At 43.6% G+C, this 25,126-nt stretch overlaps 1 pseudogene; it reads right to left on the reverse strand.

The window, feature by feature from the left end:
• Positions 1-12,077: 12,077 nt before the first annotated feature.
• LOC141178616 (uncharacterized) overlaps positions 12,078-25,126 on the reverse strand; it is an 89,389-nt pseudogene continuing 76,340 nt past the window's right edge.

Consider the following 25,126-nt stretch of genomic DNA (forward strand, 5'->3'; position numbering starts at 1 on the left):
AGCGCGCGCCGGCAGCAGTGGGGAGAGAAGCGCTGGAGGACGCCGCGCCAGGAGCGGGGAGGTGAGAGGGACGGCGTCTCTGCCTAGTACGGGGCAGAAACGCCGATGCTACACCGATAAAGGCGGAAATATTGTTTTATGGCCTACAGAACAGTACACTTCTGAGGCACGTAGAAATCATTATTGTTCAATTGTCTATGTAAAACTTCCTTCTGATCTGACTATTGTGTTTCATAAAAAATTGAACAACTTGATTATGGAGGCCATATGGAACGGAGTGATTGATTAGAATGAAAAAGATTTCCTGTCAACATCCCATCCAGTTGTACCAACTTTCTATCTTGTACCAAAGGTGCACAAATCACTAATTAACCCTCCTGTTAGACGTATAGTTGCAGGAATCGGCAGTCTAAATGAACGTCCATGTGAGTATGTGGATTTATTCCTACAGCCACTGGTAACGAGTTTGAAATCTTATGTACGTGAGATTGTACATTTATTAGAGATTCTTGAAGTTTTGAGAGAGTTTTGAGAGTACCAACAAGTGTGCTATTGGTTTCTTTTGATGTAGAATCCCACTACACTTGTATTGACCATGACCTGGGTCTTGAGGCTGTTTCCACCTTCCTGGAAAAAAATCTCAGAGGTAAAACCACACATAACAAGTTTCTCCTAGACCTACTGGCCTTTACACTTAGACAGAATTATTTTGTCTTTGACCGGACCTTCTACAGGCAGATCTCCGGTGCGGCAATGAGTGCGTGTTGTGCGCCCTCCTTTGCCAATCTATTTCTAGGTTGGTGGGAGGAAACACACGTGTACCCGACTTGTCGGTTCCGTGAGTCTGTCTGTGGCTGGTTCCGGTACATAGACGATATTCTGCTTCTGTGGACTGGGTCAGAAGAGACCTGTCAGGAATTCATCAGTGAATTGAATACTAATCTGTTCAATATATGTCTCAACTGCAGATTTCCAGAAATGTGATGGAATTTTTAGATGTCAAATTAACTTGAAGTGGGGACCAGATCCACACAAATCTGCATCGTAAGACAACTGCAACAAACAGTCTGTTGCATTTTAATAGTTTCCACCCACAACAGCTTAAGGAAAGTATCCCGATGGGACAGTTTCTGAGGGTTAAGCAAAATTGTAGTTTGAATTCGGATTTTATCTTACAGGCAGCAGATTTGAGGGAAAGTTTTCGCACCCATGGTTATCCTAAGAGAGTCATCAGCAAAGCATTCAACAGAGCAAATCAACAAGACTGGAGGGACCTACTGAAACCAAAAAACAAACAAAATGGTAATAAGGATAAAATTCGGGTCATTACCACATATAATAATCAGTGGCATGACATTAGGTTTCTATTAAATAAGAACTGGAGCATACTATCTTCTGATCCTAAGCTCCAATGTATTGTTCCCCACAGACCACTACTAACTGCAAAAAGAGGCAGAAATCTACGCGACAATCTAACAAGAAGTCACTACACAAGACCTACGAGAACGGGAACAGGTACGTCTGTTCACGGATCCTTTCCTTGTGGAAGCTGTTCAATCTGCCAGTTTATGCCAGTAACAAGTATTTTTGTAGGACAGGCCACAAATAAAGAATATGTCTTGAAGAACTACATCAATTGCCGTACAAGCAACGTGGTATATGTCCTTACATGCCCCTGTGGAAAGAACTACGTGGAACAAATGTCGCAAGAACTACGCAAAAAGATACAGCACCATTTTTCAGATATTGCTTCGGCAGAGAAATACTGAAAGAAAGGAAAGACCATCTATACTGTCGCCAAACACTATTTAGCGTGTCATAACAGTTGACTGTCAGGCACAAGGATTGTGGGACTGGAACGGGTCATTCAAAATATCAGAGGGGGCAATGTATCATACCCATTACTATGAAGCGAATTGCGCTGGATTTTTAAATTGAACAGCGTAGCACCAAATGGGATAAATGAAAATCTCCTTTACAGGGTTGAGAGAACATTTTATATTTCTCAAATTTCTGAATATTTCTTGTGCATTTTACATGTTCAGGAGATCTGCTTGCTCAATTATGGGTTTCTATGGCCCTGTTTCTACGGCAATACTCTTGTTGTATAGTACAAATTTATATGATTTAAGTAGCCCTATTTTTTATCTTGAGTTGGCTAAAGTGTTTTCAGATGAAAAAATATCACTGTGACCAGTGGATTTCTACTGAATTGTGCTGTTATCTCTACATAATATGCATTTATTTAACCAGGAACAAATATTCCTTGGACACTTTTTTTGTGTCTTGGTTCCCAGGGGTGTGTTTATATTACACGCTTCTGGTTTCTGAGCTCAGAAACAAAAGTTGCGGGAACAAATATTCCCTGGATGTGTCTTGGTTCCCGGGGATGTGCTTACATGCGTTACACACTTCTGGTCTCTGAGCTCACGGACAAATGCTGAAGCAACAATTGTGGCAGCAGTCAGGATGCAGTGACAGTGATTGCCCATAGGGGGTGAGTTGTCTGTTGATTAACACACCATGTGATCAGAATTTTTCATTTATTATTTAATCACATATGGTATAAATACCATGACTGGTATAACGTGGGGCTCATACCCCTGAGGAAGCCTGAAAAGGCACAACGCATGGGGTTTCTCTTTTGTATCTTCAGGTTTCCACTCTTCTCTATTCACAGGTTGCTACAATGCCAGTTTATTCCATATACAGTACAAACCAAAAGTTTGGACACACCTTCTCATTTAAAGATTTTTCTGCATTTTCATGACTATGAAAATTGTACATTCACACTGAAGGCATCAGAACTATGAATTATCACATGTGGAATTATATACTTAACAAAAAAGTGTGAAACAACTGAAAATATGTCTTACATTCTAGGTTCTTCAAAGTAGAATGTTTAAAATATCCAATAAATTTCGTTCCACTTTACGATTGTGTCCCAAAAAAATTAGAATTTTATATCTTTATGTTTGAAGCCAGAAATGTGGCAAAAGGTAGAAAAGTTCAACGGGGCCAAATACTTTCACAAGGCACTGTATATACACTGCTCAAAAAAATAAAGGGAATACTGAAATAACACATCCTAGATCTGAATGAATGAAATATTCTCATTGAATACTTTGTTCTGTACAAAGTTGAATGTGCTGACAACAAAATCACACAAAAATCATCAATGGAAATCAAATTTATTAACCAAAGGAGGCCTGGATTTGGAGTCACCCCCAAAATTAAAGTGGAAAAACACACTACAGGCTGATCCAACTTTGATGTAATGTCCTTAAAACAAGTCAAAATGACGCTCAGTATTGTGTGTGGCCTCCACGTGCCTGTATGACCTCCCTACAATGCCTGGGCATGCTCCTGATGAGGTTGCGGATGGTCTCCTGTGGATCTCCTCCCAGACCTGGACTAAATCATCCGTCAACGCCTGGACAGTCTGTGGTACAACGTGACGTTGGTGGATGGAGCGAGACATAGTAACATAGTTTTTAAGGTTGAAGGAAGACTAAGTCCATCTAGTTCAACCCATAGCCTAACGTGTTGATCCAGAGGAAGGCAAAAAAAAACCACGTGGCAAACACTAAGCTCCACATTGGGGAAAAAAATTCATTCCCGACTCCATACGACAATCAGACTAGTTCCCTGGATCAACGCCCTATCAAGGAATCTAGTATATATAACCTATATATAGTATAGTATATATAACTAAGGGGTATAGTGTACATTTTGAACCCAGAGGTACGACAGAATTTGATTACATTAGGTCATCATATTGAATAAGTTGTCATTAGTCTTGAGCTCAAGTGCTCGCTACTTGAGTTTGCATCGGGTACTCGGGTATGCACCAAGTATCATGGGTGCTCGAGTGACAAGCTCGAGTCCCTGCCCCACATGTTTCATGGTTGTTTGACACCCAAAAAAAACATGCGGGGATTGCTCGTGCATGGCAGGCGATCCCAGCAACGTTTTTTTTGGCAGTGAAGCATATGGGGCAGAGACTCGAGAATGTCACTAGAACACCCATGATACTCAGTGCATTCACGAGCACCAATGCAAACTCAAGTAGCAAACACTTGCGCTCAATACTGGTCGCCATATTGTCATAATTTTTTTTTCTTTACTTTTAAAAAAATCCCAATCCTAATACAACCCCAAACCTAACCCCAACCCTAGCTCAACCCTAATACAACTCTAACCCTAGCACAACCCTATAGTTTATTTTTTTACACCGTTCCTCGTGTGGTATTAGATGACTTTATTCTTCAGGTCGGTGCGATTACAGTGATACCAGATTCATATTGGGTTTTTATGACAGCTGTCGCACACTAAAAGATGAATTTTTTTCCAAAGACTAGTATTTGCATCGCCATATTTTGATAGCTATAATTTTTCCATATTTTGGCCCGACAGTCATGTGACGGCTTGTTTTTTGCGGGACAAGTTGACGTTTTTATTGGTACCATTTTCGGGCATGTGACATTTTTTGATCGCTTTCTATTACGATTTTTGGGAGTCAGAACAAAAACAAAACAAAAAACAGCAATTCCGGAATTGTTTTCATGTTTTTTTTTTATGCCATTCCGCGTGTGGTAAAATTGATAAGGCAGCTTTATTCTTCAGGTCAGTACATTAACAGCGATACCGCATTTATATAGTTCTTCTATGTTTTGGCGCTTATACACAATAAAAACTATTTTCTAGAAAAAATTATTTTTTTGTATCGTTTTATTCTGAGAGCTATAACTTTTTTATTTTTCGGATGATGGAGCTGTATGGCGGCTTGTTTTTTGCGGGACAAGATGATGTTTTCAGCGGTACCATTTTTATTTACATTTGTCTTTTTGATCGCGTGTTATTCCATTTTTTGTTTGGCGATATGAGGATAAAGCATTGTTTTTTGCTTCGTTTTTTATTCTTATTTTTTATCGTATTCACTAAAGAGGTTAACTAGTGGGACAGTATTATAGATCAGGTCGTTCCGGACGCGGCGATACCAAATATTTGTACTTTTATTGGTTTATTTTTTTTTTTTTCATAATAAATAAATATTATGGGTTCAATATATTTTTATTTTTGGGGGATTCTATTTTTTCATTTTGTTTTTAATATTTTTTTTTAAAAAATTTCTATTTTTTTTTTTCACTTTTCTACTTTTTTTTTTTACTCTTACACATTATCCCACTATGGGACTTTCACTTTTTGCAGCCTGATCGGCTGCATGGCATAGAGAGCAGCAGCCTGTCAGCACTGCACACAGGGAGACATTACTTTGGTAATGCACAGCGCATGACCAAAGTAACGTCTTGCCTCCTGGTGACCCGGATGTTGTCATGACGACATTGGGTCATCATGACAACATCCGGAGGCTGCCGCAGACATCGCTGGATGCCGGCAGGAGAGGTGAGTATTGCAATCACCTCCCCCCTTGCCACTTGCGACTAGAATCGCAGCATTGGGGGGGTTAATGTGCAGGGAGCGAAGCGGGAACGCTCCCTGCACATAGCACTTCACACTGCTTGTGTGCGGGCGCGATCGCCGCACGCGTAATAGTGCGTAGCTGGTCCATAAGTCCCAGGGCGCAGCTACATACTATTACTGACCTCGTCGGAAAGGGGTAAAAGAACATCCTTTCCAGGGTAATGACTTGTATATAAGGCAAAATAAATAACCAAAACAAAAATGCTCCTCCACACCTAGGGCTATGTTCACACGTAGCATTTTTGACACGTTTTTGCACTTTTGCATTGCTTTCAACCAAGACAAGTGCATTCACCAGGAAATATAATTTTAACATTTTACAACCTTATCTGGCCATGTGGTGTGTGACACCTCATCAGACACATCCTGTTTCATTTATGATGGAGGGACTCTGAAAGCTACAAAGCCTATTTTTATAGGGCCATCAGGCGGCCATTACTATTCTTAAAGGGCCAGCAGTTGGCTATGCTTTGTTGTTCCCATTATTAACGAGTGGGTCTACTATACTGTTATTGCGTATGCAGTGACTGCAAGGGTTGCAAAAATTTGGAGGCACTCCAATCCCCTTGCAAGAGACATAGAGGTCAGAGAGCCTCCTAAAAACAATGTTCCCATTATTAGGAAGTGGGTCTCCCATAGTGTTTGACTATGCAGTGAAGCAATGGCTGCCAAAAATTTGGAGGACCCCCAATGCCCCTTGGAAGAGACGTAGAGGTCAGAGAGCCTCCTAAAAACAATGTTCCCATTATTAGGAAGTGGGTCTCCCATAGTGTTTGCCTATGCAGTGAAGCAACGGCTGCCACAATTTGGAGGAACTCCAATGCCCCTTGCAAGAGACGTAGATATGTTGATATGGTACATATGGTGGTGATATGGTGGTGTAGGATTAGACCTCCCCCCCAAAAAAAGACACTGTATTTGAGTTTATGTTACGCTGCTATCATTCGGTAGTATTGAGAAGTCTGGCCCAATTCTGCCCTTGTTCATTTTTATAAGAGTCAGCATTTTCAGTTGACAGACGAATGCGCCTATCGGTTATAATTCCACTGGCAGCACTAAAAATCCGCTCTGACAAAAAGCTAGCGGCAGGGCAGGCCAGGACCTTCAAGGCATAGAGAACCAGTTCATGCCACGTGTCCAGCTTGGATACCCAATAATTATAAGGCACAGAGAAATCACAGAGGACGTTCGTACGGTTGGCAAGGTACTCCCTCACCATCTTCTGAAACTTTGCAATCCTTGTGAGAGTACCCCCCGTCTCAGGGCCTTTGCGATGGGAGGGTCTGAGAAAACTGTCCCAGAATTTTGACAGTGTTCCCCTGCCTCTGCTGGATTGCATTTGTGGCTCTCTCGCCTATACTCCTTGGTTGTCCAACGAACTGTGACCCATGCCTCCAGAATTTTCAGATGGGAATTTTTTTCACTAATTCCACAACAAGGGCCTTCTCGAAATGCCCCATTTTATTAGGCCTATACTGCAAAGGAATAAGAGACATAAAGTTCTCCCTGTAGTGTGGGTCCAGAAGCGCCACCAACCAGTAATGACTGTCACCCAAAATTTGGACAACGCGAAGGTCACGGGAAAGGCAGCGTAGCATAAACTCAGCCATGTGTGCTAGACTGCAAAGAGGCAAGACTTCCGTGTCCTCACCAAGAGGACAACTGACCATGCTCTCCTCCTCATCCTTCCTGTCCTCGGGCCATCCGCTCTGAACCGATGGTATGGCAGTTGTGCAGGTAATACCGTCTATAGCGCAGGAAACTAGCTCCTGTTCTTCCTCCTCCTCTTCCTCATTGTCACCCAATCCACGTTGGAATGAGATGAGGCTGGGCTGTGTGTAATCACCCTGTATGGTTCCTTGCTCCATCTTATCGTGCTAAGCCTGCAATGCACCCTCTTTAATTGCGAGCAGAGAGCGTTTCAGAAGACAGAGAAGCGGGATGGTGACGCTAATTATGGCGTCATCACCGCTCACCATCTTGGTGGAGTCCTCAAAGTTTTGGAGGATGGTACAGATGTCTGACATCCATGTCCACTCCTGAAGTTTTATGTGTGGAGTCTGACCTGAATAACGACGGCCTTGTTGATGCAGGTATTCAACAACTGCCCTCTTCTGGTCACAAATCCTTCCCAACATCTACAATGTAGAGTTCCAACGTGTGGGGACATCACACACCAGTCGGTGAGCCGGAAGCTGCAAATGCTGCTGAAGCACGGCAAGAGTGGCACAAGCTGTAGCTGACCTTCTAAAATGGGCACACAGGCAGCGTAATTTAACAAGCAATTCCGACAGATCTGGGAAGGTTTTGAGAAACAGCTGAACCACGACGTTAAGCACATGGGCCAGGCATGGTACGTGTGAGAGCTTGCCTCGCCTCAGAGCCACCACCAGGTTCTGGCCACTGTCACACACGACCATGCCTGGCTGTAGGTTCAGCGGTGTCAGCCACATATCTGCCTGCTCTTTCAGAGCTGTCCACAACTCTTCAGTGTTGTGTGGTTTGTCACCTAAGCATATTAGCTTCAGCACAAACTGTTGCCACTTGGCCGAGGCAGTGCTGCAGTGCTTCCAGCTTGCGACTGATGTGGTAATTTTGGAGATGGATACTGAAGAGGAGGAGGTGTAGGAGATGTAGAAAGTGGGGGCAACCCTGATTGACCCAGGGCCCGCAATCCTTGACGTCGGGAGAACGTGTTCCGTCCCAAGTTCCGACTGGGTCCCGGCTTCCACTATGTTAACCCAGTGTGTCGTCATCTAAATATACCATCCCTGTCCACAAGCACATGTCCACATGTCCGTGGTTAGGTGGAGTGTCCCAGTAACTGCATTGTTGAGGGCACGGCTAATGTTGTGGGATATGTGCTTGTGTAATGCGGGGACGGCACACCGGGAGAAATAGTGGCGGAGGGATGGCAGCCGCCATCAGGTTGCAGAAAGCTTCAGTCTCCACGAGCCTAAATGGCAATATTTCAAGAGCAAGCAATTGCAAAATGTGTAAATTTAGTAGTGTGGCCTGTGGGGCGTTGGCTGCGTATTTGTGCTTGCGTTCCAAGGACTGGGGTAGGGACAACTGATTTGCTGCGCTGGGACAAGGACGTGCTTGCTGATATCACATCATCACATCACATACCGCAATTTCCTCCGGGATAAAATAAAGTATCACAATGATGGTGCTAGTTGAGAGTGTGCAAAGACACGTGCAGAGCGGGAGGCATCTTGGCATGCACCATAGACAGGGTGATTGGCATACACGCACAACTGCGGAAGACGCAGTGGTGTCACTCGCAGACACTGTTGCTGGACTCTGGGGTTCGGCCCACTTAGTCGGGTGCTTTACTGCCATGTGCCTGATCATGCTGGTGGTGGTCAGGCTGCTAGTTTTGCTACCCCTGCTGATGCTGGCCTGGCAGGTGGTGCAAATGGCCTTTTTAGGGTTATCGGCAGAGTCTTTAAAAAACAACCAGACTCGGGAAGACCTAACAGTTGTGCTGGCAACGTCCGTCGTGATGATGTCACCATGAACGGTTGCCCGCCTTCTGTCTGCGGTCACTACACTGCTTGTTCTTGCCTGTTGTGGTGCTACGCCTCTCTCCCCGTGTGCTGCTGTCCTCGCTCTGCATGTCACCTTGCCAGGTTGGGTCAGTGACTTCATCGTCCACCACCTCATCTTCCACTTCTGCACCCTGGTCCTCCTCCTGACTTTCTGGCAATTGTGTCTCATCATCCACCTTTGTGTGACCATGGCTGTTCAAATATTTGGGCATCTCTACATGCGATCTCCTCTTGCCCCGTTTCAATTGGACTGGGCGAGAGGCCCGAATCTATAAATGGAAAAGTGAACAGCTCTTCGGAGTGTCCAAGTGTGGGATCAGTTGGCTCCAGGCACTCGGCATGGTGGGAGGAAGGAGGATCTGGGTGAGGAATATGCAGTCCAGACTCACGGTTACTGAGACTTGACCGTGTGGAAGACAGGGTGGTGGTGGTGGTGGCTAAGTGACTGGAAGCATTATCTGCTATCCAACCAATATCCTTTTCACACTGCTCTGTGTTCAATAGTGGTATACTGCGGTCCCCTATTAGGACAGGAAGGTCGAGCGACAAGATGTGGGCGTTTGTTGTGGCACAATTTCAGCTTTCCGACGGCCTCGTCCTCTACATGCACAATCACATCCAGTTCCCTGTCCCTTGCCACGCGCCTTGCCCATTTTAAATGGAGGACTATATTTTCCACGCTTACTACAAATGGCTGAATTTGAACTGCAGTGATATGTGATACATGTGATGGAAAAACAGTTTTAAATAGCTGGCCAGTAGGTTACTATTTTTCACAGCGACCTGGTGTCAATAACTTCACTGACACACTGCAACAAAATTTAAATGGAGGTCAATATTTTCCACGTACACTACAAATTTCAGTTTTTTTATCACTGTAATAGGTTACTATTTTTCACAGCGACCTGGTGTCAATAACCTCATTGACACACTGCAACAAAATTTACATGGAGGCCAGAAATGGCTGAATTTGGAGCAAACTTGTATGTGATACGTGTGATGGAAAAACAGTTTTAAATAGCTGGCCTGTAGGTGTCAATACCAGCGACCTGGTGTCAATAACTTCACTGACACACTGCAACAAAATTTAAATGGAGGTCAATATTTTTCACGTTCACTATAAATTTCTGTTTTTTTATCGCTGTAACATGGAAAGAATCTGACTGTATTCTGCTGTGGCAACAAACAAATGGAGCAGAAAAACTGTGTTCTCTGGATTGCTATTTTAACCAAATAATCAGGATTAAGATCAAAAAAATAATTATCCCTCGCCCCAGATACCTCGGGCTATTTGTAGAAATATCTGTAACAGCAGCAGCAGACAGAACTGGTATATAGTGTGACCAAGTTGACAAGCACTTTCCAAGTGATGCTAAAAACGCTTGTCAACCCGCATGCAGAAATGCATGTGAAGAACGCTTCACATCCGCATGTCCCTGGCAGGAAAAACGCATGGACAATCCGCATGTACAATCCGCATGCGTTTTTTCTGCCAGGGAGATGCAGAAACGCTCAGGAAAAAATCCTGAGCAATACTGCATCGTGGGCACATAGCCTTAGGATTGATCCAGGGTTCTTGTACTGATCGCCTTTTCTTGGGGTCAAGAAGGAATTTTTTCTCGTGATGCAAATTGGCTGAATGTGTCCTGGGGTTTTTGCCTTCTTCTGGATCAACAGATTTAGGCAGATTTTAGTAATACCATTATTGGTATCACAAGAGTAAAATATAAAACTAAATAAATTATAACCTTGTTAATTTTTAATTGTAATAGTGCATCAATAATAAAAATGGTAATACATTTGCGAGGCATAATCCAAGTAAGTTAGTGTATGGAGTAGAATTGAGGGAGAAAGGTTGAACTGGATGGACCTAGGTCTTTATTCAACCTTTGTTACTATGTTACACCTCCGCTGCTTCAGAACCTCACAATACACCTCAGCTGCTGCAGAACCTCAAAACACACCAGAGCTGCTGCAGAACCTCATAATACACCACAGCTGCGCAGAACCTTATAATTCACCTTGGGCCACCTTCACATGTACGTCTTAAAGTGTGGCCCGGTTCATTTTTACCATCTGTGTGTACTGTCTGTGTGACATGTACCAGAATAAAATGCATTCAAGAAATTACAGATTTTTATGTGTTAAAGGGAACCTGTCACCAGAAAAAATGTTATTAACCTGCAGATATAGGGTTAATCTGCAGGTTAATAGAACTATTAACCTGCCCAGCACCCGCACTTAGCTGAAAGCTACAGGGAGAAAATGAACTTTATTCGCCCCGGCAGCGTTCCGGTTTCAGTCACGGGGGCGGCGCCGGTTCAGTCCTCGCTCTGTGTATGCAGAATGGTGGCTCTAACCACGCCCCGACCCTGACTGACAGCCGGCTCTGAATTGGGGCCGGCTGTCAGCCAGGACTGGGGGGGGGGGGGGTTACAGCCGCCATTCTGTATACACAGAGCAGAGACTGAACCAGCGTCGCCCCCGTGACTGAAACCGAAGCACTGCAGGGGAAATAAAGTTAATTTTCTCCCTGCAGCGTTTGGCTAAGTGAGGGCGCCGAGCAGCATAATAACGCTGTTAACCTGCAGATTAACCCCATATCTGCAGGTTAATAAGAGTTTTTTTCTGGAGATAGATTCCCTTTAAAGATGTGCAAAGATAATGATACATAGAGAGATAGATTGTTAATAGATATATAACTTCACAACCACACAAAATATTATAAAATTGCACCCTTTAGTGACTGGCATGTGAAGCTTGTTGTCCAGCTTTGTATTAACCAAATAAAAAAAAGTAGAAAAAATGGTGTGGGGCCCCCTTATTTTTGATCAGCTGTATGCTTCCCCTTGGCTGGTTGTGAAGACCCGGGGTCTTCCGTGGGCGTAACGCTACTCAGACAACACAGGGCGAGGGTAAAACAGCGTGGCAATACTTTATTGAACCACAAAGTGGACAATAAACACACAAAACAGTCCTAGCAAATACTCAAGATGGTACAACATTACACAGTCTCACACTTCCTTCTCAATAATATACTTTTTATTAAGGGCTTTTTTTTACAAAACAAGGGAAAGGGGAAATAAAATATGATAAAGACAGTATAGTAGCATTACAACAGTTATATTATCCCAACAACAAAACTTACAACTTGGAAGAAGAACCTGGGAAAGGATGCAGGAGAGAAAGGAAGGAAAGAAAGGAAGGAAAGAAAGGAAGGAAAGAAAGGGAGGGATGGATGCAATGGGAAAAAGGAAAACAAAAGGGAAGGATAAATGAGGAAAATAGGTAAAGGAAGGTGAAAACACAATAGTGTTACATGATACATTATAATCATTGTTATGGCATCACAGGATTTCAGTTTAATTATATTAAAATAATAAATGATCTGTATACTTTATGGCTAAAAGAAGATGTTGTTATTTGTTTGGAGAGGTATTCTTATTCAGGGAAAAGTACGAGTTCCAGGAAGACCATATAGAATAGTATTTCTTAAGACAATTGTTTCTTAAAGCATAAGAATGTTCAAAAGAATTGTGAATAAACATTTTATCTATAATTTCTGAGATAGTAGGAACATTTACTGACTTCCATTTAGATGCAATAAGTAGCTTTGTTATAGCAAATATATGAATGGAAATATGTTTTATCTTCTGTGGGAGTGTATTTGAGTCAAGAGATAAAAGGGATAATTGTGGTGAAATTTTAGCCATAGAATTGTTGATTTTATTCAACAATTTAAAGATCTCTTTCCATAATAACACAACTCCAGGGCATGTCCAAAAGATATGAAATAAGTTGGCTTTTTGTCCGCAGTTTCTCCAACATGAATCAGAGTAGTCCACAAAAGCTTTATTTAGTCTGGGTGGTGTAAAAAAAACAGCGAGACAAAATTTTAAAGTAGTTTTCATGCAAATTAGCATTTACATTAGAGTTACAGTACAGACCAAAAGTTTGGACACACCTTCTCATTTAAAGATTTTTCTGTATTTTCGTGACTATGAAAATTGTACATTCACACTGAAGGCATCAAAACTATGAATTAACACATGTGGAATTATATACTTAACAAAAAAAAGTGTGAAACAACTGAAAATAAGTCTTATATTCTAGGTTCTTCAAAGTAGCCACCTTTTGCTTTGATGACTGCTTTGCACACTCTTGGCATTCTCTTGATGAGCTTCAAGAGGTAGTCACCGGAAATGGTTTTCACTTCACAGGTGTGCCCTGTCAGGTTTAATAAGTGGGATTTCTTGCTTTATAAATGGGGTTGGGACCATCAGTTGTGTTGTGCAGAAGTCAGGTGGATACACAGCTGATAGTCCTACTGAATAGACTGTTAGAATTTGTATTATGGCAAGAAAAAAGCAGCTAAGTAAAGAAAAACGAGTGGCCATCATTACTGTAAGAAATTTTACTCTGTATCGTCACACAGCTGTGCTATTATCAGGCTGGGAAGGTCCCTGGTTATTAAGCCTAAAAATACAAGCCCACAGCCGCCCCAGAATTGGCGCATCAAATGAGATGCGCCAACTCTGGCGCTTTACCTGGCTCTTTTCGACTGTCCTGGTGCTTTGGCAATTGGGGTAATATTTGTGGGGTTCATGTCAGCTGTGTAATGTTCAGCTAGCAACAAGCCCTGGTGTTAGTAATGGAGAGGTGTCCATCAGACAACCCCATTACTAGCCCAGTAATAAAAATGAAAAACACACACAAAAATACTTTATTGAAATAAACACTTTCCCTCGTTCATCACTTTATTTAAAAAAAAAAGAAAAATTCCCACGCAGGTCAGACGTAGTCCACCTAACCTGACGTAGTCCATTGAATCCGACAAAAAGTCTATGGAGACTCGTTATAGTTAGACTTTGCCGACAGCCACTTCAGGGTCAAGGTGCGCTGCGCGTGACTAGGCAACTCTACACTAGAAAGATGGGGAGAAAGGTTGAACTTGATGGACCTAGGTGTTACACGCACGCTCCTAGGTTCAGATAGGGGCAAGACAGGTTACATGAATTCTTTGGAATCCTGGGGGAACCGTTACTCAGGGCGACAATAGACCATGTACTGCAGCTTCTCTCAGGCACACAGGGGTATTGACCCTCAGGCACAGACACATAGTTTGTTTCACTTGCTGACCAGACACACTTGACAAGAGTCCTCAAACGGTAGAACAGTAGCATTTAAGAAGAAGCCGCACAGCCAGTGCAAGTTAAGTCTTATCAACAACACGCTCCAGTGACAAACAGTACAGTTTCCTTCGCAGCACAACAGTTCACAATTTTCCCAGTAGTACAGGAGAGCACAGTTCTATTGCAAAGGCACATTAATGAACACAGCATTCTTTACAGCACACTGAGATGGAGGAGGGTTTGCTGAGGGAGATGATCCCCGTGACACCATTTCTTATAGTCCTTATCTTTCTGCTTGACAATACTCTGCACTGCTAGTTCAGGAACTCTACCTGACCTGTGCTTGGCTTCTCTCCTGACTTGAATCCTTTTCACTTGCAGGGGCGCTTCCGTCAGATGCAGAACACACACACCACCTTTCTCTTCGGCTCCAGCCAGACAGTAAACAACTTCCCCACAATCCCCCTGGGGCTCTGCTAAAACCTTCCCTGTCTCCTGTGACTGTGTTAACCCCTCTAGTTGCTGGATGCTTCTGGAGCACAACACTTCCTGTCTCATGTGCTTGTGTTACTTCTAATAGTTGCTGAATGCTTTTAAAGCAACAGCACTACTTGTGACTGTCACACTCTGCAACAGCACTACTTCTGCATGTCACATAGGTCTTTATTCAACCTATATTACTCTGTTTAGATAATAGATAGACAATAGATCAATAGATAATAGATATGGGATAGAAAGATAGATCAGTAGACACACAGCACATTATATTCACCTATGAAGAAGCCTTTTCCTTCCTGGGGTTTCTGGAGAGCACTGGGTGTTCGGTACCTAGTCACATGAGGCTGTCATGTGACCCAAAGGTCCTGGCAGGAGCTTCAGACTTTCTTGAGATTGAACAGTGGAGAAAGCTTTCAGCGTTATTCTCCACCATTCAGTTCAGCAGTCTGTCTCTGGTAACAGCTGATTGGACTGGTTAGTCCAATCAGCTGAGTCATTCCCCTGCAGCCTCAAAGGCACTGTGAGCTGAACATGAGGCTGGTGTGAGCTGAACATGAGGCTGGAGCATGAGGAGGGGGAGGGTCTGGAAGAGATTGAGGTGGTGTCTGTGGCTGGAGCAGGAGGAGCGGGAGGGTCTGCACAGACTGGGGGCGGAGTCTGTGGCTGAAGCAGGAGGATGGGGAGGGTCTGGCAGAGACTCGGGATGGTGTCTGTTGTTACATCACCAACTAGACTCTGCTAGACAGGAAAGCTCTACTCGGGGAGTGAGCATCTCCTCTAGAATCAGGAGAGAGCTGCTCACATGACTAGGTGTGCTATCTACGACACCATGCAGACAGGGAGAATAGTACAAACTGTCAGCATTCTGCAGCCTAGATACACACGCAAATTATACAGAAAGCCCGGACAACCCCTTTAACTTAAATGGGAGAGGGATGTGGGATTAGTCACTCAGGAGGAGTGGAAGGATAGCCTGGAGACACCAGGAAAAGTATCTATAAATACGACCCAAACAAAATCTCAATTATTTCTTATACACAGAGCCTATAGAACTCCTAGAATAATGTTTAGAATGGACATTAAGGCCGATGATCTGTGTCCACGGTGTGGAGGGAATAGGCAGATTTGGTCCATATGTTCTGATCCTGTACTCATCTAGCTGAGCTGCAGGAAGATGTTGGTAAGCTGATCTCAGAGGTTTTTAATACTCCTATTCCTCTAGCTTCCACGGTATGTGTGCTAGGTATGTGGCGGAGGTTAGAGATTCGCCTCCTATACAACTGGCAATAGCCAAGATTTTATAGCCAAGACGATAGTCTTATGCAAAATCAGATGGGTAAGGGAAAAAGGAAGGGGGGGGAGCGGATTGGTAGAGTTTTTTGAAATTCTGGAATTGTGGTGTTTTATTATATGTTATATTTTCTGTATCAAACTGCCTGTAAGATTTGTTTCTGTGTTAAATACAAATATAAAAAGGTTTTTGGTAAAAAAAACCAAAACACTTATACAAACCTCCGATGCTGGCGCCATTCCAGTGGCGTCATCACGTGCGTTCCCGGGGGTCATGTGAGGTTGTTACATCCTGTGAGCCCAATAAGCGCTGGAATCACTGTCCCCACCTTCAGAAAAATCGAACATCACATGGAAATCAGAGCAGCCACAGCCCTGGCTTCCTGTTGATGTTCAATACGTTTGAAGGCGGGGACAGTTAAGTCGACACTGACTGAGCGCAGCACTCATGTGATATAACAACCCCGGGAACGTGAGTCCTGAAACCGCTGGAACGGCGCTGGCCCGGGAATTGAGAGTAGGAGTGTTTTTATTTTAACTAGGCCAAACATGAGGAATGACAAGGAGTTGTCCTACTAGTGGACAACTCCTTTATGAAGATACAATTTTCGGTTAAAACATTTCCAACATTGAAAAAGGCTTCTCCCCTGTGTGACTTCTCTAAAGTGTATTAAGACTTGATTTTCAAAGAAAACATTTCCGACATTAAGAATATAAAAAAAGGCTACTACCCTGTGTGACTGCTCTGGTGACTAAGAAGAGATGATCTCTTCACAAAGCATTTCCCACATTCTGAACAGGAAAAAGGCTTCACCCCTGTGTGGGTTCTCTGGTGCTTCACACAATCTGATTTCTGGTTAAAACATTTCCCACATTCTGAACATGAAAAAGGCTTCTCCCCTGTGTGGGTTCTCTGGTGCTTAACACAATCTGATTTCTCGTTAAAACATTTCCCACATTCTGAACATGAAAAAGGCTTCTCCCCTGTGTGGGTTCTCTGGTGCTTAACAAAAGCTGATTTATCGTTAAAACATTTCCCACATTCTGAACATGAAAAAGGCTTCTCCCCTGTGTGGGTTCTCTGGTGGTTTTTAAGATAAGCTTTACTGGTAAAACATTTCCCACATTCTGAACATAAAAAAGGCTTCTCCCCTGTGTGGGTTCTCTGGTGTATAACAAAACTTGATATCTGCGTAAAACATTTCCCACATTCTGAACATGAAAAAGGCTTCTCTCCTGTGTGGGTTCTATGGTGCTGAACACAAGCTGATTTATTGTTAAAACATTTCCCACATTCTGAACAAGAAAAAGGCTTCTCACCTGTGTGAGTTCTCTGGTGTATAACAAAACCGGATATCTGTGTAAAACATTTCCCACATTCTGAACATGAAAAAGGCTTCTCCCCTGTGTGGGTTCTATGGTGCTTAACACAAGCTGATTTATTGTTAAAACATTTCCCACATTCTGAACATGAAAAAGGCTTCTCCCCTGTGTGGGTTCTCTGGTGTTTAACACAAGCTGATTTATCATTGAAACATTTCCCACATTCTGAACATGAAAAAGGCTTCTCCCCTGTGTGGGTTCTATAGTGCTTAACACAGTCTGATTTCTGGTTAAAACATTTCCCACATTCTGAACATGAAAACGGCTTCTCCCCTGTGTGAGTTCTCTGGTGTCTAACAAATTCTGATTTCATGTTAAAATATTTCCCACATTCTGAACATGAAAATGGCTTCTCCCCTGTGCGAGTTTTCTGGTGTCTAACAAAATCTGATTTCTTGTTAAAACATTTCCCACTCTTGGAACAAGAAAATCTATTCTGTGTTGTGTGAATTTTTTGATGTTTAGGAAAAGACTTTTGGAGGGGAAAACTATTACCATATTCTGAACCTGAAAACGGCTTCTTAGCTCTAGGAGCAGTTCGTTTTTTAATGCTTATTTTGTGACTTTGATTTTCCTTAGTAGTCGGTAATGAATCAAAAAACAGGACCTGTTTCAGTGGATCAGATGACAGATCTTTGCTGTGAAGGGATGATGGTATATCTGGAGTAATGGTATTCATTTCAATTGTATCCTGTGGGATCTCAACATCATCTGATTTAGAAATTGAAGATGTCAGCTGTCCCTCTGATCTCCTGGTACAGTCATCTGCCAAGAATAAAACCAATCATTATTACTGACTGTAGAAATGGAAAATTATGTAAAAATATTGAATTATTCACCAAGACAATGACAGTTCAGTCTAATAGAAAACCTCATAGGATGAACCAGTGGAGTGTTGTGTTCAACTGTTTGTTCATTCTGCCTCCTAAATATGCAATAAAAACCCACCAAACAATATTATGTAGGTGAATATAATACCAATAAAAACTTGTACACATCTTACAAAAAACAAACCCCACTCAGGTCCATCATCTGCCAGGGGAACAACAGAGGTTTCCACATTATTAGTGGCTCAAAGGCTCTTGAAAAGCAACATGGCTTCCATAAACCAATCCAGCAAAATTACCTCTCCCAAAGTCAAAGCTCCCCTCCGCTTCTGAGCCTTGCAGTGTGCCCAAACCACATTTAGCATCCATGTATTTGGCATTACTATAGTGAGAAGAACCCACTTAATTGATGGCGTGTGCCTCCTGGAGCACAATCTGGGCACTATGTGTTGGGTAATGAAATTATATATTTGTAATTTTCACTCTCCAACATCCACTGCGTGCTAATTTCTGGAAAGTGCCTGTGGAGTCAAAATAGTCACTACTCTAATAGATTATTTCACTGAGGGTTAAAAATTCCAAAATGGAGTCATTTTATGGTGATTTCTAGTGCTCTGATTTTCTGTCATTTTGTCACATTAGGGCTTCTGTAAATGGTGGGTCCCATCTCCTCTGGGATCTGCTCCTGTGACGTCTGCTTCTGTCACCAGGAGCCGCCTTATTCATTCTGCATGCAGCGCTGGTGATGGAGGAGACATCAGAACCAGAAAGTGACACATGTCAGATTTGCAAAAATGGCCCTGATTAGGAACACAAAACTAGCTGCGGGAAACGGTTAAGTCAGAGTATTTTGGGAACTAACTACTGTAGCAAAAAACTGCGAGTAACGACAATATCACATCTACTGAAATGATCCAACTCAACATTCTTCATCAGTAAAAAATAAGTAACTAGTGGTGAAACCTCTCTGGGGTAAGTGGAGTATGGGGCTCGGTGGCTCTTGGCAATATAAACTAACGAAAGGGCCAATATTTTCAGTCAGAGGAGTTTCAAGAAATTAGTTATTCGGTTTTAAAAGAAATTGAACAGTCAGGATAAACTGAAATTCTGTTGTTATTGTACAGAAATTCACACTTGGCCTCACTGCACATTTAATGTTGTCGATCATAAAGGTAAAATTTAGCCAGAAAGACTGGACCTGGTCTTGTAGGAACCATATGAGCACATTCAGCAGCACAGAAGGGAGAGAAGGTAGATTCATCCAATAAGATATCAGGGTTCTAGGAAGCCAACACCATCATTACCCTCCGCTTTCTCTTACAGGCCCATCATAATATTTTTCTTCAAGCGATTTTCTAACTTGTCAGCAAATTCTATGTACGCTGTCATTTGGCTTTGTAGTTTACAGATCGAGTCAGGATCTTCTAATCCCAAGAAATAAGTGGATCCTCCAGGTTGTAAGTTCTATAGAAAAGGGCTTTCATTGCCCAAAGTCAATTGAACAATTTTTGGTGGAGGAGAATGTTGTGGTCTAGAGGCAAAATGGTGATCACACGATTGTGATATGGCCGGACTACACCACCGATAAAGCAGCCACAGTCGGTGACTGAGAAGAAGCTGTGACTTCTCTGCATTTAGTGGTCACTACTCACCTGGGTAGTCATATGTAGGAATCTCCTCTTTACACCACTCATCACCCCTCACATATGTCTCTGTAGTACCAATATGGGTCAGATCTTCACCCTGAAACAAATATTGTAAAAGTCACAGACAGATGGAGAAGTCCCATCTATGATCAGCTCTAATCCTGCCATCTCCACCATTCTCATTACACAAGTATCTACTATATAATTGTCTTATCCCGTCTGTCTGTCTGTCTTTCTGTCTGTCTGTCCTGGAAATCCCGGGTCGCTGATTGGTCCGGCCGCGGCCAATCAGCGATGCGGCATTTCTGAAAAACATGGCGGCCGTTAGCGGCTCATGTGCGGCACGGAGGTCAGCGGCGATGCAGCCAGGAGATGCAGCCGGATATCTCGCAGCTTAAGTCGACCGACCGCAGGCGCCGCTGACCTACATGCGGCTATCATCGGGAGATCAGCGGCTACGGCCACTTATCTCCCGAGGACAAGTGTGACGCCCCTCCCCTCCCTTCCTCTCCTCTCCCCTCCCCTCTCCTCCCGTCCCTCCCCCTTCTCGATCAGGACCCCGGCACCCAGCGTCATACTTACCCCTCCCCTCCTCTCCTCTCCTCTCCCCTCCCCTCTCCTCCCGTCCCTCCCCAAGCTCGATCAGGACCCCGGCACCCGGCGTCATACTTACCCCTCCCCTCCCCTCTCCTCTCCTCCCGTCCCTCCCCCTGCTCGATCAGGACCCCGGCACCGGCGTCATACTTACCCCTCCCCGTGCCTCCGCAGCAGCTCCTGTGTCTTCCGCTGATGCTCTGTGACGTCTCAGGTCAGAGGGCGCGGTGACGTCTTTACACCGCGCTCTCTCCTGACCGGTCACAGCGCACAGCGTCAACATGCGGGCTACGCTGGAGTCCAGAGAAGCAGCTGAGAAGGGAGGTGAGTATTGGATTTTTTTTTTTGTATGGGGCCATAGGGGACCTGCATGGGGCACTATGGGGGGATGGATATACAGGGGATATGACTTCCTGCATGGGGCATTATATGGGGGGGGGGTGACATCCTACATGGGGTATTATATGGGGGGGGGGGAGAGGTGACATCCTACATGGGGCATTATATGGGGGAGAGGTGACATCCTGCATGGGGCATTATATGGGGGGGAGAGGTCACATCCTGCATGGGCATTATATGGGGGGAGAGGTCACATCCTGCATGGGGCATTATATGGGGGAGAGGTGACATCCTGCATGGGGCATTATATGGGGGGAGAGGTGACATCCTGCATGGGACATTATATGGGGGGAGAGGTGACATCCTGCATGGGACATTATATGGGGGGAGAGGTCACATCCTGCATGGGACATTATATGGGGGGAGAGGTCACATCCTACATGGGGCATTATATGGGGGAGAGGTGACATCCTGCATGGGGCATTATATACGGGGGATGTGACTTCCTGCATGGGGTATTATATACTGGGGATGTGACTTCCTGCATGGGGCATTATAAAGGAGGGTCGGGAGACATATGCTAGAATACCCGATGCGCTAGAATCGGGCCACCATCTAGTAAAACATATAATCCTGGTGGATAAAACAAGACGGAGCACAAAACCTTCACAGCCATCTACACATCATAGGGGAGATCTCATGACACCTTCTCCCCATCTACCTGATGATCCTGAGGAACATTGGGGTCTTCTTGTTTACAGTCCTGTGGAAGAAGCGGACAGGGACATCTCTCTGGTGTTGTCCTCTTGCTGGATAGATCTGGAGGAAACATATAGAGGGACTGAACTCATTCTTTACATACAGATAATTATAGGCCGTGTGTATTTAGTCCTGTCTATTACCTGGTGATGTTATGGGCTCGGGAACCTCCATCATGACGTCCTTGTACAGATCTTTGTGTCCTTCTAAATACTCCCACTCCTCCATGGAGAAATAGACAGCGACATCCTGACATCTTATAGGAACCTGACACACACAATGATACAGTCATGCCGCCGATCCCTTCATAGCGTTACTGTATAATGTTCCAGCATTCCCAGCAGTGTCACCTCTGAAGTCAGCAGCTCAATCATCTTATAGGTGAGTTCTAGCATCTTCTGGTCATTGATGTCCTCATGTATCAGGAGGTGAGATGGAGGCCCCATGATTGGGCTCAGGGGTCTTCCCCATCCCTCAGACACAGGGTCCTGACAGTGCTCACTAGAGGTCTTCTTCACTACTGTGTAATCCTGGTTATGGAGAGACACATTAATAAATCTCCCTCGAGACATTTCCAGAGTCCTCACCTCTCCAGTTCTGTTCATCTGTTATTCCCATAGATAAGAATGATGTAATGTGACGTCATCAGAATCTCTCACCTCTCCAGTAAGCCGGAAGAGGATCTCTAGGGTGAGGTGTAATATCCTCTCCGCCATCTTGTCTCTGTCCATTTCCATCTTTGATGGGTAATTCAGAAAAATTCTCTTCTATAGTAGATGTCCACTTAGAGCATCCGATATTGTAGAGACCTGAATGAGAAGAAGATGAGCCGATGTAACATCATAAAAATCCTGTGTAATAATACAATTACTGGAGACAATAAGGGGAAACATATAAGGAGATTTATTATTTTACAGTATTTAGTTTCCTTCTTTACACCTACTAATAAAACATATACATTTTAGGCCACAGACAACAAGCAGTTTCTTCCTCTGAGTCTGTAGCTGAACACATTTCTCAGACTCATCTCACTTATTGCTAATTCTTGTCTAATTTACAGATACTGGAATCAACATTAGCAATACTGCAGGAGATATTCATTACACGTGACATAAGAAATAACTACTTCATGATGAGGATGACATCTTCATCTTCTACTACAGCACTAGAAACATATTTGGCCACAGTCCGTCACTGACTACATCACCACCGGCTGTCTATATGAATGTTTCCCGTCTTCCCCGGACTGTAATCTTCTATCACGTAAGATCTCATGTCTGATTTACACACAGATGTTTGAGGCTTTTATAAAAGCTTTTATGTTTGCACAAACACCGTGGACAGAAATTATTTGATACCAAAGTCTCCATGTAGAGTGTTTTATTGAGTTTAGTTCTGGCCTTAGGCTTTCCTATATTACAAGACAAAACACCAGAAAAAAAGCAGAAATTGAAATGTTTCAAAAGAAAATTTGACAAACAATTCTTGTAAAAAGAAAAAAAACATGCAAAAAGCAGAAGACATTTTATTATTTTTTAAATAACAGAAAATTAACTCTTTTCAGCACCAGAACATAGATGTACACCGCAGGGATGGCAAAGGTGCAGTTGCAACAAAAACCCTGGCAGTTTACCCACTTGCTGCTGTTAAGTGCAAACATGGCATCTAAGAAGGTTTGACAGAGTCTGGCTGTATGGGGTTGTTAGTATTACACTGACAGGCAGTGATGATACACGGCACTACAGTAGTACAGTGCATCACCTGAGCAATCAGACCCCGGTATGTTGTAGGATTGCACTAATGAAAGTTGTTTCAAAAAGTTTAAAGAAAGGTTTAACGTGAACAATAATATCAGTTTTAGCAACAAGAAATATCCGTCACTATAGGGAAAACAGACTCCCTGCACAATGTTAGGTAAATCATGTCCATAACAACTTTATTATACTCTATTATCCTATACACAATGGCATAGATAGAAATCACAGGTTCCTCAAACAGCTGAAAAGGGGAAAAAAAAAAGTATTATATATATCATATCTCCCAACTCTGCAGATCGAATGCTACTGTATTACTTGGCAGCCCTGGACCAGATGGTATGAAGATGAATGAGGGAGACTAAATTCCAAAAATAATCTTTTCTTTACTTAACAAGAACTTGATGAGAATTATATACATCAGATAGTAGGCACAACACTTTATGAATGACCACTGTGGTAGATCTGCTCACTTGGCTGCACATGGAGGTAGAAAAGAAATACTGTCTCTTTAAATTTTAAGTTGGTTAATTAAGCAGCATAAACCAAATGTAGAGTTCATGAAAGTAAACACAGCTCATCTGGCATAACGGCAAAACAAAATAAGATAGTGTCCAGCAAAGTACTTGGACCGGCCACTCAGGATTAGCAAAAACCACACGGTTGAGGTTAGCAGAAACAAACCCAAACTCCTCTCTCTGGCCTTCAGATACTGACCACCTCTTGAGTCGATAGGCTGGCTCTTTATAGCCCAAACCATGCCCTGGAGTGGAAATAAGGTGGATGGCGTCCCGCCCAGCACTTAGCCATCCACATGAAAAACATGCCCTTGTAAACCTGGCTATTTACCCTCTCTGCACCTAATGAGCAGGAGAAACTTCCATATTTCACATCACTGTAGCCAATAGTCTCAGTGAAACATATCTCCCCTCCAGTATTCTGCGAGTGACTTTGTCACATATCTCCCCCCGCTCTGCCCCAAGCCAGGGGTTTTGTCACCTTCACTTACTAAACATGGAAGTCTGGACAGGGCATCAGCATTCCTATGTAGCTTCCCGGGCCTATGTTCAACCGAGAAACTAAAGTCCTGGAGTGCTAAAAACCACCTAGTCACCCGGGCATTCTTCCCCATCCATCTCAGGGGTGCATGGTCTGAAACTAACCTAAACGTCTGACCTAACAGGAGTGTCAACTGCCCACTTTATGGACACGCACTCCTTTTCCACAATAGCATAGTTTTTCTCACAAGTCGAGAGTTTTCTGCTTAGATAAAAGGGGAGGAACATCCTGTGTTCTATTTCTTGAGACAACACGGCTCCTACCCCAACTTCTGAGGCATCCGTCTGGACTATGAACTCCTTATTGAAATCAGGGGCAATCAAAACCGGCTGCTTACACAGGGCAAGCTTCAATTCCTGGAAAGCCATCTCTGCCTCAAAAGACCAATTGGCCATTTCCATCTTTGTATCTTTCAATAGGTCGGTCAGTGGTGCGGCTATGATGGAGAAATTTGGGATAAACCGCCGATCGTACTCCACCAGTTCTAGAAAGGGTCAAACCTGTTTTTTGGAGGCCAGTTGTGGTCCATTCTGGATTGCTTCCACCTTCTTTACTTGCGGCTTTATTTCGCCCCTTCCGACAATATCGCCCAAGTACTTCACCTCTTCTTTCACCATAGCACACTTCTACAGGTTAATGGTAAAGCCGGCCTTCCTCAGCGCATTCAGAACCGCCTGGACTTTCTGTAGGTGACTTCCCAATCTGGACTGAAGATCACGATGTAGTCTAGATAAGCGGCGACGTACTTCCTGTGCGAGGCTAGGATCCGATCCATGGTCCTCTGGAAGGTAGCCGGGGCTCCTTGCA

The sequence above is a fragment of the Phyllobates terribilis genome, unplaced genomic scaffold, assembly GCF_046119375.1.
Source record: "Phyllobates terribilis strain yellow unplaced genomic scaffold, ASM4611937v1 Scaffold_29__1_contigs__length_15306474, whole genome shotgun sequence".
Taxonomy (NCBI): Eukaryota; Metazoa; Chordata; class Amphibia; order Anura; family Dendrobatidae; genus Phyllobates; species Phyllobates terribilis.